The sequence below is a fragment of the Staurois parvus genome, unplaced genomic scaffold, assembly GCF_062004578.1.
Source record: "Staurois parvus isolate SC_StPar_1 unplaced genomic scaffold, SC_StPar_1.0 ptg000116l, whole genome shotgun sequence".
Taxonomy (NCBI): Eukaryota; Metazoa; Chordata; class Amphibia; order Anura; family Ranidae; genus Staurois; species Staurois parvus.
Window position 1 is genome coordinate 1,018,656 of NW_028317912.1, and position 20,711 is coordinate 1,039,366.

General features: G+C 40.0%; 1 protein-coding gene across 4 annotated transcripts in view; it reads right to left on the reverse strand.

The window, feature by feature from the left end:
• Positions 1-20,711, reverse strand: part of NCK1 (NCK adaptor protein 1) — a 157,518-nt gene that overhangs the window by 92,938 nt on the left and 43,869 nt on the right. Inside the window, exon 2 of one of the 4 annotated variants that reach the window (XM_089671945.1) lies at positions 2,430-2,500. The exons of the other annotated variants lie outside the window; for them this stretch is intronic. The gene's annotated coding sequence lies outside the window, so the exon portion shown is untranslated. The remainder of the gene's footprint in view (positions 1-2,429; positions 2,501-20,711) is intronic. 4 annotated transcript variants of the gene reach the window in all.

The window sequence follows — 20,711 nt, forward strand, 5'->3', positions numbered from 1 at the left end:
ATCTCCTCTGCCCTTATATTATCTAATCTCACCAAGATCAATGTGATCAGATGCTTTCCCAATTTATAAATGGCGCTGTTTATAACCTGCAAAACTGAAGTGATGAAATGCTCGTAGCTTCCGATTTCTTAGGCTATAGAGATGATTGGCACCATTTTGGTCTCCAGTCAGCTCTATGGTCATCTGGCAGAAACACCGGCTGCATTCTCAGGTTCCCCCGATGGCACGAGACTGCCTGAGAAGGCCGTGGAAGGCAGTGGGGAGGGGGGGCATCATAGCTCGGTGTTTGTAAAAGCAATCCTGCAGCTAATTAGCCACTAGGATTGCTCTCACATGAAAGCAGTTCGCCGGCTGAAAAAACGATACCAGGATGATGCCTGCTGCAAATCAAGGGGAGTATTTAAATTTGCTGTTTCCACCTGAATTCCGGGTTGGGCAGTGAATGGGGGAAGTACGGGTGCTGCAGAATTTGTGGGCTACCAATCGGGATTTGCAAGCACATCTGGAAGGATACTATGGGCTCTAGGGGCCTGTGTGCAAATTCTTGATGGCTGCGGGTCACTACTTGTGCTTGCCACCGCACCACCTTGTACTGCACGTATGGGACTCGTAATGATAATGAAAAAGGACTTTTTTATTATCAGTCAGCTAATCCAGTTGCAGTGTTCTAATGAGGAAAACTGCAGGGTATGCATTCCTGTATAATTGACTAACCCTTTGGGTGTACCTCAACAAAAATGAATTTTTTGTTGCAAAGGATACCTAAAACCTGGCTTGTATATTAGTGCAGACCAATCACAGAAGCAAGAAATGACATTTTCTGGGGGTGGTGGTGGGGGGGTGGGGTGTTCCGCTCAAAGTTGCCATCTTGCATTTATTACAGAAAATTACAACACTACAGGTTGAAAAAGGAAAGGTAATTTTTTATAACATTTAATCACATATAGTTAGTGTAGCAATTTATTAAGACATACTTTTTTTTTGCTACCTTTCCCCAAGCGCAGACCAGCAAAACATTATTTAAATTACAGTTTGAAGAACTTCACAGTTGTTACATCACAGCAATATAAAATGTGTTTAACCACAGGAACTCCCACTCTGCACCCACAAGCAGCGACTATGATACAGATGAAAAATTAAACAGACTGGTTTCACACATGCCTTATTGTGCACCTGCATTTCACACAACTGGCTCATATAAAACAGAAAGAAGAGAAATCCAAACAGACGCAATAGTTACACTTCCTGTACAATTTTATCTCGGCTCGCAAAGCCAGCAAGAGAACACTAGGGATTACATAAACTGAATTTTCGGTTAGGATAGCAGGAAATACCTGGTATTAGGGCTAAATGATGGTAGAGTTAATGTTCAAGAAGCAATTACATCATCAGTGGTTGGGCGTAATTTGGCTAAAACAAACATCTAAATAAAATCACAGGATTTTCAAAGATCCACTAAAACAAGCTGGTTTAAAAAAAAAGTGTACCACAAATATCATTGTAGAATGTATTTAGATGCAGATTATTTCTTTAAATTAAATCTAAACTAGCTACTTAAAGGTTATCATCAGTATAACAGCCAAACACGCAGATAAAACAAATTTGAACTGTGGGGACTGCTAAATAAATTTTAAGTTTTAATACTTATTTAAAGTGGAACTTCACCCAAAAGAGAACACTCTGCTTGTGTGCATTCTCCCCCTCCTCTTAAACAATTGCCATTGTTTTTTTTTTTGGGGGGGGGGGGGCAGGGGCAAGTACCTGATTTTGACAGATACCCTTTCCCACTTCCGGTTGGATTGACAAAATTATTTTTTGAAACATAATCGATGCACAAATGACAAGTTCCTGCCCGGCCTATAGTAAAATGACGGCCAGGCGTGACTTTTGCTTATCCGGATGGATATCATCATCCTCCCGGATCGCCTCCACACTACGGCAAGATCTTTCACCAGCTGTGTCCACCGGACAAAGCTGATGATTGATCTGTGTACCGGCCCATTTGCCAGTACCATGTGACCAATCACAGCAGGTCACATGGCAATTGTAAACAATGGATGGCTTCTTTTCATGCCATCCATTGTATACAATTGTGTTGTTGGCTGTGATTGGTTACAGTGATCACACGGTACACTGCTATAAGTAATTATGTGTAAAAAAAAAAAATATTGATTGCTTCCCCAAAGTAGTGCAATGTTACTATGGTAACAGTATATTACTATGGTCACGGTGTGTTCTAAAAAAAAAAAAAATAATAATTTTTTAAATAAATACATTTTTCCCCATACTGTCACCAGTCAGTGTCCCTGATCACTGCCACACCAGTTTTATGATGATGCTGTACTGCACTGGTGACAGTATGTACATTTTTTTATTATACAAAAAATTATGAGAAAAAAAAATTTAAATTTGAAAAAAAAAAAACTTACCAAGCCTCTTACAAAATACTTCAGGCTGTCTACTTTTCAAAAATGGGCAATTTGGGGGCATCTGTATTGTCCTGAGATAGAAATGAGATAGGCCATCAGTGCTGATCATTTTTCAGATATATAACAGTTTGTGGACTAACTTTCCTAAGGACTAAATAATAAACACCGATTTTGGTTATTTTCACCAAAGAAATGTAGCAGTATACATTTTGGCCTAAATTTATGAATTATAAATTTGCAAATTTTTATAACAAAAACGAAGAAACTTTTTTTTTTTTTAATTCAGTCTTTTTTCCTTTATTTAGCAAAACAAAACCCAGTGGTGATTGAATACCACCAAAAGAAAGCTTTAGTTGTGTGAACAAAACGATAGAACTATAGTTTGCGGCAGGGGCGGACTGCCATTTGGAAACTCCAGGACTGCCCGAGGGCCCGGGGTCAGTAGGGGGCCCCATGAAATGCCCCTGGTACCTTTTTCATAGACTTTTTTGAGTTGGGCAAGGACACAGGGGCCCCATGATCCCTATTGCCCAGGAGCCCCATGAGTTGTCAGTCCGCCCCTGGTTTCGGGTACAGTGTTGCACAACCACGCAATTATCAAAGTGTGAAAGTGCTGAAAACTGGTCAGGGCAGCAAGGGGGTAAAAGTACTGGTTTTGAAGCAGTTAAAGGCAAGCTTAGCCTTTAAACTTTCTGGACACGTTTTCTGGGTGTTCCCTTCTTCTCGGTCCTAGCTTGGATCGAGAAGGAGACACCAAAAAAATTGTCTTAGCCTTTCAAGGAACATCCTACCAGTAAGTGGTCACTAAAGGAACATAAGCACATTGCTGAAATCATCCCCTGCACCATACTTCATTCAAACTGACTGCACTGTGTAAAGCAGTGTTTCTTAACCTTATTTCAGTCAAGGCACCCTTTAAAATTTTGCACAATGTAGAGACACTAAAATTTTAACTAAACTAAAATGTAAAAAAAAAAAAACTAAAAGTTTTACATAATGCAGCAACATCCACACAAATAGGACACCCAATATGAGAGGCGATTTATTCTTACAAAGCAAAAAAAACTTTGCACACCGGTACTGACTAGTAGTCCAGTGTTTCTCTTCTCCCTCAGTTTCTCTCTCTGTGATCCCAGTGCTGATGGAGAGGGGCAGAGAATAGGCAAAAAAAAACAAAAAAAACAAAGATGCTGTGCAGGGGCCTGATGTCCGCTTTATTAACCGGTCACTGGCTGTTAGGACATCGGCAGCTAGAAGGTTGTAATGGTGCACAATAAAAATATATATATATCTATCTTTGTGCAACTAAAAAGCAGACTTGATCCACCTGCTGGCTTGGATACAATTTTTGGGCAATTTTAGGGAATTTTGCCAAGGCACTTCTGACGAAACCTCAAGGAACCCCAGGATGCCGGAGCACATTGGTTGTGTAAAATTAAAGAACCCTAAATGGCTCAGTGTTAAACCTCTCTCAGAAAGCTGTTATGCACAGTGTTATAAGAGGTTATTATAAACATGGATTTACATAAAAATTCAGTGTTTTTTTTTTCTTTATAATTAAAACATAACTGTGCCGAAGGTCATGTTCCTCTATGGCAGGCATGTCCAAAGTCCGGCCCGTGGGCCATTTACGGCCCGGGGATCGGTTTAATACGGCCCTCCAACAGCCCTCCCTGCTCTGTGTAATGTGACCCTCCCACAGCCCTCTCTTCTATGGCAGACAGTCTTCTGCTTGAGAGCAGAGGGCAGTGCGCATGCCTGACTGCGGCACATTCTCGCTGGTCTGTGTAAATGTGGCTGTCGCACGGCCCTCCCTTCTGTGGCAGACAGTCTTCTGCTTGAGAGCAGTGCGCATGCGTGACTGCACCGCACTGGGAGCGACAGAGGGCGGTGACGTCAGGGTCGGGCTTCCAGTGTGAAGTGTGTTTCTCTTCCCCTCCCGGCTGCCGAGCAGAGACTTCAGCTCCAGCTACCTTTTACACCCTTCACATTAGTGCAGGTAAGTTTTTTTAAAATTTATTTTCAATACATTGTGAAAACTCATCTGTCAGTTGATCTTAATGTTATGAAATGAAAAGTATGTCGTTTGCAATTAATTTGGCATAAAATAATTTATTTGCATTTAATTGTAATGGTTCAAAGAATGTTCGGAAAAATGTTCGGCCCTCCACCATGTTCATTTCATCCAATCTGGCCCTCTTTGAAAAAAGTTTGGACACCCCTGCTCTATGGTGTTCTACCTTAAGGTCAGGTACAATAAAAACTAATTTAAAAAATACAGCTTTTTCTGAGCAGGAACATAAGATTTTCCAACACATCTTGAAAGATTTAGATTTTTTATTTGTGCACTATCCCTTTCCTTAGCAGGCGCATCATAGCGGATCAGGCTGAAAGAGAACAAGTCGTCCAAAGCAGCCCCGTTGCTGTTAATCAGCAGGAAACAAAAAAAAAGGGATAGACAACCTCTGGGTACTGATGTTAAAAAGATATTAAAGCGATAACTGGGTATATTTCCTGATTTCAAAAGTTCCTTTTTTATTCAGTTTTGAGAAGGAACAGATATTTTCTAGCACATAGATGACTATATGTCCGATACTCCTAATAAAGAACAAGAATAATCTCAGCCTCAAATTAGGCCTAAATGGATGGCAGCAAACATCTGTAACGACATGGTGAGTTGCGCTAAATTTAGACAAATCATAAACATCCATGTATATATCTGTGTAACCCACAAATATACAGTAACACCCTTTATTGCCTGATCAGGCCCAAAATGTACGTTTTGATGACAGTTTGGGTTACTTTACCAGGCATGAATAAGGATAGTTGTAAACAAGCCAATCTGATGCTCCGACAATGACTGGACTAATTTATTTCAGGTACTTATATAGCGCCGTCAATTTACACAGCATTTTACATATATATTTGTACATTCACATCAGTCCCTAACCCTCAAGGGGCGTACAATCTAAGGTCCCTAACTCACATTCATACATACACATACTAGGGAGAATTTAGACAGGATCCAATTCACCTACCAGCATGTCTTTGGAGTGTGGGAGGAAACCGGAGTACCTAGAGGAAACCCACACAGGCACAGGGAGAACATGCAAACTCCAGGCAGGAGGTGCCGTGGCTGGGATTCGAACCAACGACCCTAGTACTGCCAGGTAGAAGTGCTAACCATTTAGCCACTGTGCTGCCCACTAATGAAGGAAACCCCACGGGGGTCAAACTGACAGCCTTCTAGCTGTTGTCAAACTACAAGTCCCATGAGGCATTGCAAGATTGACAGTTACAAGCAACACTCCCAAAGGCAGAGGCATGATGGGACTTGCAGTTTCACAACAGCTGGAGGGCCGCCAGTTTGACACCCCTGCTCTAGAAGGTATCAATCAGTGCTTCCACCTCTAGTTATGTCAGGATTAATCAATGAGGGCCCTGGTACTCTCCACAGTTATTCAAGAACAGGCAGTGGCCAATAGGCTGATCCACCACCACAATGATGCTCGCTGGGATCTGCATGCATTACACACTTCCAGGTGTTTGGAATACCTTCTCCCCTTCCACGCACCATGGTCCCTCTGTTATTTCACCCAGCCGAATAGCAGCAGTGGAGCAAACAACTCACAAAATGTTGATAAGAAAAATATAGAGCTTCTTTTACAGGGAATTCTTTTTTCTGCTTTGTCCTTGTCCTATCTTGGCTGTACAAACGGTCAATGACCATACAGCAATGACTGGCATTGCTTCATCTACTATCCTTAATGCAATCACAAATTCCCAAAACATTTCTTTCCTCTACTTGTTAAGGAAGGTAGATATCTGCTGTTTATTTACCATGCTTCACTTTTTAACATGTAAACTATTGCACAGATTTGTCTCTGGAAATCTACACAAACATTCACAAGAAAGCAGAAATCTCTTCTGTTATGCAAAAAAAAGAAAAATTGGCTCAAAGTGAGACGTTTCATCATGGACACGTGGATATTTATGACAGCAAACAGTCTGAGCTCACTAGGTCTGGAACTGATTAGAGGCTGAAAACAGACTGTCGCAGAGCACACACATCCTGATACAAGTGTACGATATTTGTTTCTACAACAGCTTTATATAAATCTAAATTCATATGACGTCTAATTTTACTTATTGATACATAATGATATCAAAGGAAGCATACACTTTAATTTGGCTTAATGTACACTAGCAGTTTTTTCAGCTCCTAAAAGCTAAATAGTATTATCCTATGATGTCCATGCAGACTGTTTTAGACTAGTAGCATTTTTCAAACTTCAGGAGTAGAAAAAAAAAATATTGTACTTGCAGAGTTTTGGGAGCGTTTTTCCAGAAAAAAAAAAACACTACTAAAATGCTCCCAACAACATTTTTATAGCCATTTTTTTTTGCCTACATGTACTTTAATACGATAGAAAAAAAAAAAAGCTAAACGCTCCTAAATGCTATTAACCACTTCCAGACCGGACACTTTTACCCCCTTCCTGACCAGGGCAATTTTCAGCTTTCAGCGCTATCACACTTTGAATGACAATTGCGTGGTCATGCAACACTGTACCCATATGAATTTTTTACCATTTTTTTGAGACAGATAAAGCTTTATTTTGGTGGTATTTATTCACCGCTGGGATTTTTATTTTTTTTGCTATTAAATGAAAAATCCAAAAAGTTTGAAAAAAAGTGTTTTTTTAATAAAATTTTGCAAATAAATATTTCATCATAAATCTTTGCCAAAATATATTCCGTTATCTTTTTAGTAAAAAAAAAAAAAAAATACAAATTAGTATATAACCAAAAATTATAATTTTAAAAAATTTTTTTTCCATTTTTATTTTATTTTTTTATGTTTTTTATTTTTTTACATACTGTCACCTTAGCAGTACAGTGTCACCATGGTGACACTGTACTACTTGTGGGGGGTGATGAAGATTTTTTTTTTTTTTACACTGATTGCTTTTACACCCATATAGGATGTAACAGCAATCATTTCTCTTTCCCTCTGTGTGCATTCTTGCACTCATTGAGAAGTACTGAGTGAGCTGTGATTGGTCACAGCTTGTCACATGGTACAAGGGTGTTGTGAATAGCCTTGTACCATGTGACCTCTGTGATCAGTCACAGATTTTACACGTAGTAAGCAATGATGTCACAAGTGACATCTTGCTTACTACTTTGCATGTGATCACTGATTGGCCAATCAGTGATCACATGATCGGGACCTCATACAGAGGTCCCGTCTGACGATCAGTGTTTCACTGTGTCCGGAGGACACAGCAGGCACCGGATTGCGGTGCTGCGCACTCCAAGGGAGCGCGCACAAGCAGGGTGCGGGGAGGCCGTTTATAAACGGCCACCCGACCCTGCACTGCCACCGTCCGGCCGTTTATAAACAACGGCCGGTCGGGAAGTGGTTAAAAAAATAAAACCAGCATTTTTTATCCAGTGTTTTTTTAGCTTAAAAAAAACACGCTAGTGTTCATGGAGCCTTATTAACATCAGCATTGAAACAGCAATACAAAAAATAGTTATATCTGACAATCCACTATAAGCTTCTTGATAAGTCTCCACGTTGTGAGTTCTGCCTGTCTGCTGGTCAACTTTCATTTTCAAATGACTACATTAACCCTGGGAACCTTGGTGCCTGCAAGCAATGATTCCTGTACTGACTCCGCCTCCTGAAACTCCTCCTCTCAGCACCTCTGTAGCTCAGAAGGCAGACTCTGTGAAATATGTGACACGGCAGTGCCTACTCACAGGACATAGTGATTACGTGTCACAGAATTCAAGGAAGCAGATGTGTGGGAATTTTCACAGACTAAGTTTACAAACTTCAAGATTGTTCAGAGTAATAGGAGTAGGCTAGAAAATGACATACTATGTAGAAATTAATATATGATTTTTCATTTTGACCACAGATACGCTTTCAAGCGGACTTTCAGCTAAAATAAAAATGTCTGTACTATTAAAATCCTTCCCCCTCCACAACACTAAAAGCATGTTTTTCTTTTTTTACCATTTTTGTTTCTTCTTTTCCACTCAATTCTCACTAAAAGACAAGTGTGATGCATCAGCTGCCTTCTATAGCTCCTAGAATACCCACATTAAATATCCCAGGAGGCAAGTGATGCACAAACATAAAATTTGTGCAATATCTCACTCCCGAAGACAAGAATAGGGAGACTGCACATGCACGATCTCTCACCTAATCATCAGGGGGCCAGCTGCAAGAATCTGGAAGTAACAGCTGGATCCCAATAACAAAGTGGTTGTAAAAAAAAAAAAAAAAAAACTGCTCTCTTTGAAAAGGCATGATATATAGCATAGTACATTTGCAGTGTCATATGTCCCTTTCCATGTTATAAAATACCTGGTTGATCTTGTCTGTTCCCCTATGTGAACTGACCACACTAGTCATGGCTGCTGATCTATAATAGCGTGGTCAGTTTACATCCCGCCATCATCCTGTTCTCATCTTTGCATCTCCCCCTCCCTCATTTCATGTGGTCATTTCTGTGGTCTGTGTGTTAACTGTGAAGCCAAACTCCTCCCCGCCCCTCCCCTCCTGCCTTGACTTTGTAACACAGTTCCCCTGCAGCTGCTCCTCCCCTCCTCTTTGGTAAAGTGGTTGTAAAGTCAAAGTTAAATACATTTATCCTGTTTTAGGTCCATATTAAGTGCAGTGTATGTGTTTTTTATTATAATGCTAAATACCTTCTTTGCACAGTGCTGCTGGGCAGTCATGTCTCCTTCCTATACCATCTTGCATACATCAGAATCTCAGCCCCTACCACTGTACTCCCTAGATCGGGATGGAGAACAGAGGGAGGGCACATGACTGCACAGCAGGAATGCTAAATCCAACAGTTATCATGCACTTTTGTCAGGGTGGGACATGTCAAAAAGTTGAAAACGACAGGATTTGCATGACATTTAACAACTGAGGCAGGGATACTGGATTTGTATCGCCCGCCGCCCGGCACATACAGTTCTGGGCACCTGGCAGGGCACTGTATGCAATATGATGCGTGACGTGAAGCTTTGAAGTGTAAAGCCTTTTACCCTGGTTGATGGCGGTGGTGAGACTCATCAGTGTAGTTAGTGCAGCGGGGATCGGGGAAGTTGGAAGCATTTGCGGCGTTAGCTTACCTTTAACGTTTTTGGAAAAGATAAACTTAGCCTTTAATTTTCCTTGCAAATGAGTATTTAAATTGAACAAAGCTTCACAGTACTTCGTAAGCTCAGAGAACATTCATTTTCCAAAATGAAAATTCACTTTACTAAGTTAACTGTGTTGACATCTTTAGTTAAATCAGTCCCTCTGCTTTCTTTAATGTAGATTTTTTTTAAATTGCTTGTTTACTCATCCTGTAAATGGTGACTGACAGCTATTTTTGATTGGGCATGGCGCCAATACACTGGTGAAATGTGTGTTATGTGGCATCTGCAGTGTAAGCATTCTCAAAGTGATAAAACAAATATTTTCTCATGAAATTACAGGGAGTATGTTCATTACAAGCACAGCCACTAAAAATAAATACCCAATCAGCAAAGCTGGCTATGGGCAACTCATCTAGGAGACAAAAAGAACTAAACGAAAGGTGCTGCTTAGGGTTTTACTGGAGGAAACGAACAAAAAAATGTTTCTGGGCCTTCTCCCATGTCAGTAAAGTGATAATTGTAGCTCTGTTAACACTACAAAACTGATAGAACACAAGTGTGCCTAATGTAAGGAACCTATCAATATATTATGTCAATATCAATACAATGTTTAAAAAGAGACCTCAAAGGAGATTTGAACCGTATCACTAAAATCTCAATTAAGCTTCAATTGCAAAAATTGTTATCTGTAAAAGTGGGCAAGTAGTAACTCACCATTCACAGGGTCAGCACTGCAAAACACCACTTTGAAGGATCGCTTCTAGTGATCAAAGTCCACTGGGAAATCGAAACTTTCACAAGTGTTGTTCTAGGATGTCCCTCACAGCTCTTACTGCTTTCTCTCTAATCTCATCACTGTGAAATACACTGGTGATGTGAGTCTACTAGTGATAGCTGCAGGGAATCAATGCTCCCGAGAGTGTGTTTGTATCCTAGCAGACTGCAGGGGACCAGTCCTATTGATCCAATCGATATTAGACAGTGTGGTCACCCAGAAATGTGAGTATATTTAGCCTTGTTTGACAGGTAACAGGAGTTATAAAACCCTTTTTTTCTGGCAAAAGGGTCACTTTAACATGGTAATGCCATTTCAAAAATTGTTTTCAACCTTTTTAAGCTTTCATTAATGAAATATCTGGTGCTGCTCATTTGAAGATGCTTGTTCAGGCACTTCCCATAATACACTTCCTGTAATAAGGTGACAACTGTGCAATTGTGTTCCTGCATTATCACCATGTCACATGAATCTATTGGAGACTACAAGCAGCTGTCCACACACATTATGCATGCATGGTCTACCATTCATTTACAGTTTAACTAAGATTTCCAGAAATCCTGTCATATGGTGACCAGTAGTGTTAATTCCTGTTGAAAGATGGTATTACAATGCATCCATAAATTCCTTTCAATCTCTATGAAATGACAATGTACCTCAATTATCATGCTTTAGGCTAGATTCACACTGCTGCAATGCAACTTTGACACAATTTTCAGTGTGATTACGTAGTGTGACTTCGATGGGACTTTGCATAATCCATAGGGCAAATTGCAGCAAAGAAGCACAGAAGCCTTTACCAAAGTCACACCACCATGCTGAGTCGCATTGGCACCATCGAATAGAATGTGTTTTCTCCTGCCATGCGAACCTGTGCAACTCAAGTTGCATCAAGATTCACACAAGTGTGAAGCAGCACTTAGTCCAACAAGCATTGTGAACAGTAAAATGGGGTTTCACATTTTCTTACAAGGCGTCTGGGAAGAAGGGATTCTTGCTAACAGTAAAACAAAGGGCTACCATTTGTCTTGGATACCCCCTGAACTACTTGCAATATATTTGGCCATTTTTTGCAAATTGAAAAGATTTGTTTAAAGAGCAATCACAAGAGAAGTAAGGAAAACTACAATGGTTTTTGAATCAGGAATATTCTTAGGTTTTGAAACGGTTTTAGATTGGTTTTCTTTTCATAAACACGTGAACATACCTAAATAGAGAAAAAAGATGGGGATATACACTATATTTTACTTAAATATTAGAGAAAAAGGTTTCCCAGAGCCATACGAGTTATCTAAAAAGCCAGTTCAGCAGGCAATGTCTGCCTTTAGGCTCCCTTTGACTGAAATGTTACACAAAGTTGTCCAATTTTCTGTGTATATATTTCAATTTGAGCGATTGAGGTCTGAAAACAAGGCTTTTCAGTTTAATACAAACTGATTGTGAAAAAACTGCCTGCACAAAAATGAATGTTAAAAAAGTCATAGGGATGCACCGAAATTTCAGCCACCGAAACACATTTGCCGAAAATAGACCTATCAGCATTTTGCCAATAGGAAAAATTTAACCGATACAGGAGATGGTGTGTACTGCAGATGTGAGGGGGGGAGCGGCTGAGAAAGGCAGGAGAGGAGCAGCGTATACATGACTGGCTGTCACTATATGTCAGTGCTGGTTTTTAAATGAAATTACCAGATTTTTTTTTTCTACACTATAGTTCACAGAATTAGATGTCACTTTCCCCCAGATAAAAGAAACAGTTTCCTTTTAGATTAATTCTCAAGTTTCCTTTCACTCAGGGGAAAGTGACAGCCAATTCTGTGAGATATAGTGAAGAAAAACAAAAAAAAAAGCTGCCAATTGCATTTAAAAACCAGCACTGACATATAGTGACAGCAAGTGAGGGAGGCTCTCTGTATACACTGCTCCCTCACTATAAACACTGCTCCTCTCCTGCCCCCCACCCCCTCCCCCCATACAAAGAGGACCTGTCACTCATATGCCATCACATTGGAACTATTGGCCCCCTATGTGATAGCAATAAAATCATAAGTTAAAAAAAAAAAAAAAAAAATTATATATATACACATGAAAGTAGAAAAAAAATACAAAAATAAATTTGAGCCTCCTCACGCCCACATACGCAGACATTTCGGTTCGGTTTTTGGCCACATGCATTCTGAATTTTCAGTATCGGTTTTGGCACCAGAATTTTCATTTCAGTGCACCACTAAATAGTAGAAACCAAAAATATTAATAAACATATACCCAACCACAAAATATATTTAAAATTTGTATTTTTCATTCAAAAATAGAAGCTTCCAAAGCAATCAGAGTAAAGCTTGGTGACAAACACATTTACGATGCAGGTTTGGAAGCCTATTTCTGTCAGGCATCCCAAATTGAAGTTGTAGATGGATGTTACCTCCACATTACCCTTTTTTAAACATGTGGAATGCCTATTATACTTCTTTAAGAACACAGGAAAATTACCAACTTCCTTTTCAAATGAAAAAATTCCTAAAAATGAAAGTTCCTCTTTTTTTTTTTCTCTGAAATGTGCACATGAGACTAACACACTAAACATACACAACACTTATTAGCCATAGCCAGACAGGACTATAGGTCATAGCGGTTAATGCAAATATAGAGGTTTTTAATCCCATCTTAAAGTGGTGGTAAAAGTGCAAGGCTTTTTACCTTCAGGCATTCTATGCATGAAGGTAAAAATCTTCTCTGCACAGCAGCCCAATCAAATACTCACCTAAGCCCCCTCTCAATCCAGCAACGTGCACATGAGTCTCGGCTATCCCAGGACTCCCTCTCCTCATTGGCTGCAACAGCAGCAGGAGCCATTGGCTTCTGCTGCTGTCAATCACAGCCAGTGAGCCAATGAGAATATAGAGGGGTGGGACCGAGCCATGACTCTGTGTGCAAATGGACACACGGAGCAGCGAGTGCTCCCATAGCAAGCTGATTGCTGTGGGGGCACCCAACAGGAGGGAGGGACCAGGAGAGCCTGCAGGGGACCCGAGAAGAGGAGGATCCGGACCGATCTGTGCAAAACCACTGCACACAGCAGGTGAGTAAAGACATGTTTGTTATTTTTAGAGAAAAAAAATGTAAGCCTTTAGTATGGTTTTAAGCCTCATACACACGGGCTGAATATCGGCCAGTTTCTATTGACTGATCACACAGGTGTTGAAAGATATAAATGGCACTTTCAACCAGCAATTTAAGTGAATGGCTGTACGTGTTCATACTAGGATACACTAAAGCTTCAAACACACATGCATAGGATGGAGCATAAAAACGCTATGATTTTACTCTGGGCATATTTTTATGCTTCAATACAACCGTGTGCATTTAGCCTTAAAACAGAAGTCAAGGGGAAAAAAAAAAAAAAACACTTTTTGCAGGTAAGAAAAAAAAAAAAAAAAAAAAACTGCATTTATTTATTTATTTTTATAGGAGCCTGCAAAGCATTGCACCAGCGATCAACAGATCAATGGTGCCATGCAGGACTCCAGCAGACTATCAGTGTAATCCATCTGTCCATACATTGTACAGGCAGGCAGTTTCACATAGACAGTAAGAATCAATGAACTACCACAGTGCTCCACAGCACCATAGTAGTTCATTGGGAACTACAAGCCAACATTCGCAAAGAATGTTGGTACTCATAGGTTGTTTCATTCACAGAACTCTGTGAATGGATGCTGCAGCCATGTTGGCGGAGCGCCCACAACTGCGCACTTTTCAAACAGTGGCAGCTTGTACGTGGAACTTCTCCCTGTACTGCTGTCACACAGAGGGATCAGATTGCCAAGTCACTGTAGGAGTGGGAACATGTTACATGCTCCACCCCAAAAATGGGTAGAACACGTTCCCGAAGGTGGACTTATCCTTATTCCTTTCGCTGCCAGAGACATTTTTGCACACGTTTTAAAAAAAATAATTTTAGACCCGAAGATTACACAAAAGTCCCAAAACATAATATATTTTCTGAAAGCAGCCACCCTAGAGAAAAAAATATTGGTAGTTCCAATTGTTTTATGCCACACGATATTACCACAAAGGTCTAGGAAATGCAATATTTCAGTATAAAACACTTACGTTACTATTAGGGCACAAAAAGGCAAATTACCCGTTTTTGGTAGAATATAAAATATGAGGCTACACCGAGTAAATAGATATCCAACATGGCAAACCTTACATTTGCGTGCACTTGAGAAATGGCGACAAACATTCGTACCCTATATTTTTAATTTTTTTGTAAGCGATACTTTTAAAGCCCCTTATAGGTCATCAGTTCAGTGTTAGGGAGGAGGTCTAGTGCTAGAAATATTGCGCTCATTGCAGCGAGCATGGCGACATGTAACATGTGTATCGCAATTCACGTTTTCATGCGTAGGCGCCCGACGTGTGTTTGCAAAAAAATAAATAAATAAAACGTGCTTGCCCGCTGCAGGGTTAGACAAAAAAAAAAAAAAATCCACCTGCCGGGCGATATAATTTACACACCCCTGCTTTGTGCATTTTTCCCTGTTTTGTGCAGTAATTCACTGTACATTAGAATACTGTAATAACAACTGGTCACCTCTGCGCTTTCTCCTTGTGCAGGGTGACCGGTTTTGTCCCCGCCCCTCCTATACTTTTCTGCAGGCAGCCAGTAGTGGGTGGAGCTGCTGGGCCCCTCTTACAGCTCTGTTCTCTTCACAGGTTATGTACAGCCCAATGATGATGTTACAGCTACATTTACAAGGCAATATCTGGGTTTGTAAAGATATTAGGCAGCCACAAAATTGCATTATATCCTTAGCTGCTATTGAATAATATCTCTAAACACATTATTTGTTTCTGGAGTTTAGCTTTAAGCAATTGATTGCACATAGCAGTTGTTCAGCTAACAGTTTTCCACCCAGCTTCTTTGATTTTTCAATCGAAGGATATCAGGTGGGAGGGGGCCAACAAGACTACCCACTGAGCAAATTTGTATGATGTGTGCACAGCTTAAGTCAATTTAAAACATTGAACTGAGCTGTGTAAATGCGACATTTTGATCGGTCTGTAAACTTCAGCTTGAGCTAATGATCTCTGTAAACAGGCAACAAAAAACAGACTGGTATGCGGCTCAGGAAAATATGTACAATTGTGTCGAAAGTTAAAAAGGAATTCCAGGCATGGTATAATTATACATATTTACATTGCTCCAGCTTGGACCAAACTATGTACAGTATATACCATACCTGGCTGGAAATCACTGAAGTAGACAGCACAGCTACAGTGATCTCCATTTCCTTCTGTGTCCTGCGCTGAGTGGCTGGCCTGCTGTTTGGCATGGGAACCAGAGAATGCTTAGAAATTTTGTGAATGAATGCAAAGTCTTCTGTGGCTGGATGAAATGAAGGTGATGTCACCATCCCTCTCCACTTCATCCGACCAGAGAACATTTTGCTTTCATTTACAAATGCAAAGCATGGTGCCCACTCTGAGCGGAAAACCTCCTTTGTTCACAGTACATCAGGCCAACTGCTTCAGCATAGGACCCAGAAGCAAGTGGAAATCAATGAAGTGGCAGTGTTTGCTGCAGTGATATCCAGTTTCCAGAGGCACCGGCCATGTATATTGTATACATAATTACTTTGGTGCCATACCTGGAGATCATTTTTAAACCTGCCGCCTAATGGCTTGTTCAAACTTGACTCAATATGCTGACTCTTAAACGCACGCACAGCGGTAATGCACGTTGATACATGTTTGACTAATGTTTAACGCTCGTTAAAACTGCAGCAGAAAAAAGCCATTTTTCAAAAAATAAACTTCAATATTAACACACTGCAACCAAGCTGAAAACCACATTCCAGTGTTTTTGCGGCACGTTACCATAGACTACAATGGAAGGTGTTGAAAGGCTTCAATTCTGTCAAACTCGACATGAGGCTTAAATTTTGAAGTGAAGCGATGCAAACGATTCATATTTTGAGGTTTGTGCGCTGTCCATATTATCATTTGCATTGAAGTTTAAGGAGCACTAAAAACACCCCTCAAATGCCTGCTTTCAATGCCAGTATGAACTAGGCCTAAAAGAAAAATACAATAATATTTTTGCATTCCCATGGACACTGGATCTGTTGCTGTATTTAACCTCAAACCAACTGTCCATTGTACACAAATGGGGAATTACAGTTGGAAACACAATAGTTGCAAAAGCTGCATCCATGCTGTAAAAAAAAAAAAAAAAAAAAAAAAAAAAAAAAAGGACTGACATCATATTTGTCTTCTCTAAAAAAGGATCCTGGTAAGTATACCATGGTGATGAAAAGAAGATTGCACAATTAAAGGGGAACCACAAAGGAAGCATCTGAAAACGTTTCTCTTTAACTCAACATTTAGGACATCACTGATTTCAAGGGAATTTTAAAAATACCCAAGACACAAGAATGACTGCATGTTATATTACGCCAGCAAAAACGTCAGTTTCCTCTAATGTATGTGCTGTATTTACTGTATATATAAACTATTATTCCTGCGCCAACAGATTCCCACAGGTTCTATACTGCTGCTGTGCACTGTGCAAAAAACTTTTATTGATTTTTATTAATATTAATTATTAATTTTATTATGATGCACTTTTTGTATTGATGGTGTGTAGAGGTCTATGTTTGCACTGGTTTATTCATTATTGTATTTACTGTATGTCTCAGCTAAATGATGGCCACTGTCTGCCACAAAACCTACAGAAAAGAGACAAAGGTAGAATGAAGTCTCTGAGGTGCCATGATGCTTTGTATTTGGCTACATGAGACACAGATTCATGGCTGCGGTATATAATAGTTTAATTACAGTATTCCTTGACATCTGCAGACCAGCTCACAAAAGAAAAAAAATAAAAAAAGTAAAGTTTTGTAAACCTGAGACATGAAATATGAACAAAGCATATCCCTCTATAGTGTCTACTTGTCTCAATCCAGAGTACTAAGTGGCATTTTTGTCTGCTGCTTTTTTCCTCTGCTATCAGCATGTGTCACTTTTGACAAGTTTTCCTGACAGGGAGAAAAATGGTGACAAATGAAGGAAATGCACCAAATTAATAGCTTCAGCTCTGTTCCTGTGAGCTGTGTGGAGGAGGGTGCGTCCTTTCCCTCCAATCAGCTCTCAGAGCTCTCCTCACTGAGCTCAGCAGAGTAACTTCATCTCTCTGCACCCTATTTTTGACAACTCTACAAGCTTTATAAATACAGCACTTTGAAGGGATGTAGAGAAGAGAAGACTGCAGATCGACAGGTACAACAGGAGGATTTTTCATCTCTATCACCTGAGCCCAGTCAATTCACTGGGTATATGTAAGGGTTCACAACCAATTTAAAGTGATAATAAACCTTCAGTTTTCTAAAGTGGAACTTCACCCATAACATGATAAAATATAATGTTCTTTAGCAAGGAACATACAGTACATTCCATTTTATTAATTATGCTACTAAAATTTGTGCGCGCTGCAAACTGCCAAAAGTATTGCTTCGGTTTCTTCTTGCCAGAGGCCATTTTGTTGACTTTGGTGACACCCAGAGCCCCTGAGCAGCAGAAAATCTTTAGGCTCGTTTGTCAGCAGATTGGCCTCTACAATTTCAGCACAGTGCCTAAAAATAGACAGCAACTGAACATGTGCAGAGCAAGACAATGTATTGCTGGATTTTAAAACAGCATAGGCACTTTTTAATGTTTTTGCATATCTCTACCTACAAATCTGAAGTGAACTAGCAGGACTTAAACTGTTAAAGTTTTTTTTTCATTAAAATAACAAACATGTTATACTCACCTTTGCACAGAAGGGACCAATCTTCCTCTTTTCAGTTCCCCAGCCGGCAATCTTGTTTCCTCCTCTTCTTCGTGAGTCTCCATAGCAAATGGCTGCTATAGGGGCACACGGTGTCCGCATGTTCCTAAGCTGTGTGTCTATGGAGCCGCCCCCCCACTTCCTTCCCACTGAATTTGATTGACAGCAGCAGAAGCCAATGACTCCTGCTGCTGCTCAAGTCCTGTGTGAAGGAGAGGGGAAAAGAGATACAGCCATATACAGTGCTGGATGTATTCTCCCATATCTTCCCATTCACACAGTGAAGAGGGGAGGGCATAGAAATAAAAAAAACTTTTTTTACCTTAATCAAAGGAAAGCATTAAGGTAAAAAATTATTTTTACTTTAGTATCACTTTACATTTTTGTCTAAAGTTCCACTTTAAGCGCTTATCTGATCACTTACAGAGTGGGCAGCTTCTTTATCTTTAATTCCTTAACCATGTACTTCCTTTTTTTCTAATGAAAATCTATACAGATTCGCTCAGACTAATAATATGAATAATGAATAGGCACTCAACATTCAAACTTAAAAGGCATCCAAAAATAATCCTCAAAATCATAGTTTCATGTAACACATTTTCATACAGGTCCAAATATCCTTCTGAAAGAAAATCAAAGCGAGCAGTTCAACTATAAACATAGTTGTAAACCATGTTGGACAAACGAACATAGGTACTTTTCCCATTATCCAGGAGCCTCAACCTCAGCCAAACAGAAGCTTCTTGGAATTACAATGTCATGACTTGAACCTTGCTGCAAATGTTTCTCATAGGAAGGGAAGGTCTTTTCTCTGGAGGTACATACAGCATATTCCATGTTTGGGAGGTCCCAAATTGAAATGTCTTCATTAGAAGAGAACATAAGGGCAACAGAATCACAAAAATATTGGCATGGACAAGTAAAAACTCAGGGGACAGCAGCAGTCATGCAAGTGTTACAACAATATTTGTATTTAACCATCAGATTGTATAGATTGCAGTTGTGCGAAAGCAGTGAGAAAAATGCCTTCAGCAGAAGGTCAACTCAGACATCAAAACCATACCCCTCCATCACCTTACTTGTTCCAGGGATGGGGGCTCACCATTAGCCGATTTCAAGACACCCAATCAAATGTGGGGAGTAAAAGACTGTTCTAACACGAAAATAAGCTGTCCCTCTCAGATAACAGCTGCTAGATAATTGAAAAAAAAAAAAATACCATAAAATTCAAAAGCACATCACTCCACTCTAGAAGTCAGCAGACCCCTATAAAGAAAATTGTGACAGCTGGCTGTTATATGACAAAGTTAGGACTACCACCTATCAAAGGCTGCCATTGCTTGACCTCTGGCATCTGAGCCAGTTCAAGGGCAGGAACATCACATCCTTGGTGATGCTATACAGGTGTGATTTGCCTAAGACTAGTTATACCTCCAAGACTCATGATACAGTAGTCCAGGTGCCTGGAATTTGTTTTTAAAAACGACTTGTACAAGGGACTAAATCGGGATCCCAATCTATTGTTACTCACAACAATCTACTTGTCTTGATAAAAAAAAATAAATACATTTTAACCAAAACCATATTTAAATCAGAGGAGCTTTTCGGAATGCTTGGGGCTTTTAAAAATGAAAGGGGCTTTATTTCAACTGAAACTTTTTACATTGCGCTGTTTATCGCCTCCTAACCTCCCTGCCTGTCTCCAGCACTGCACCCGGGAGAGACCTTGCAGTGTAATGAGCATTGACTGGATGCTCATCAGGAAAGGGGAGTGTTGGGCTCTCAATACTAAGCAGAAATGCATCTGATGAGCGCGTAAATGAGGCACCAGCCATAATGGGGGGGAATGTATTCCTTCAGGATACCCTCACATACAGAAATACAAGTGCATGATGAGCTGCCAAATCAAGCTCCACTAAAAGATAAGCTCACCTTTAAAATAAAAGATAATAAATAAATGCACATTTTTGCAAGTAAAAATAAATGTGTACTTTTTTTCTTTTTCTAGGAACCTGGAAAACATTGCAGCAGCAATCAGCAGATGGTGGGTGTAATGTATGGCTCCTGCAGACTGTCAGTGTAAGCCGACTGCCCATAGACCATCCTTAAACCTAAAGCCCAGGGCTTAAGGCTGGCCATACACTATACAATTTTCTGTCCAATTTCTGCCCACTTTTCTTTAGATTTACCTTCAATTGTGTAGCAAGGGCCCGCCTAATTGGGTACAATTGAAAGTGTTGATTAGGTTTGACCTCATATTATATGGTTTTAGGTAAATCTAAAGCAATTTTCTAAAGAAAATTGTACAATGTATGGCCAGCCTAAGCCTAAAGTACAGGCAATAAATATGAACACAACCACCACATGAACGTAGTTGTGTATTCAATGAAAATCATTACCTGTAGCTAGGACAAGATCCAAACTTTTACTTATACAATAGATTACAGTGCATGCTCACTCTTGAGCCCCCTCTGCATCCATAGGACAAAGCAGAGCATGG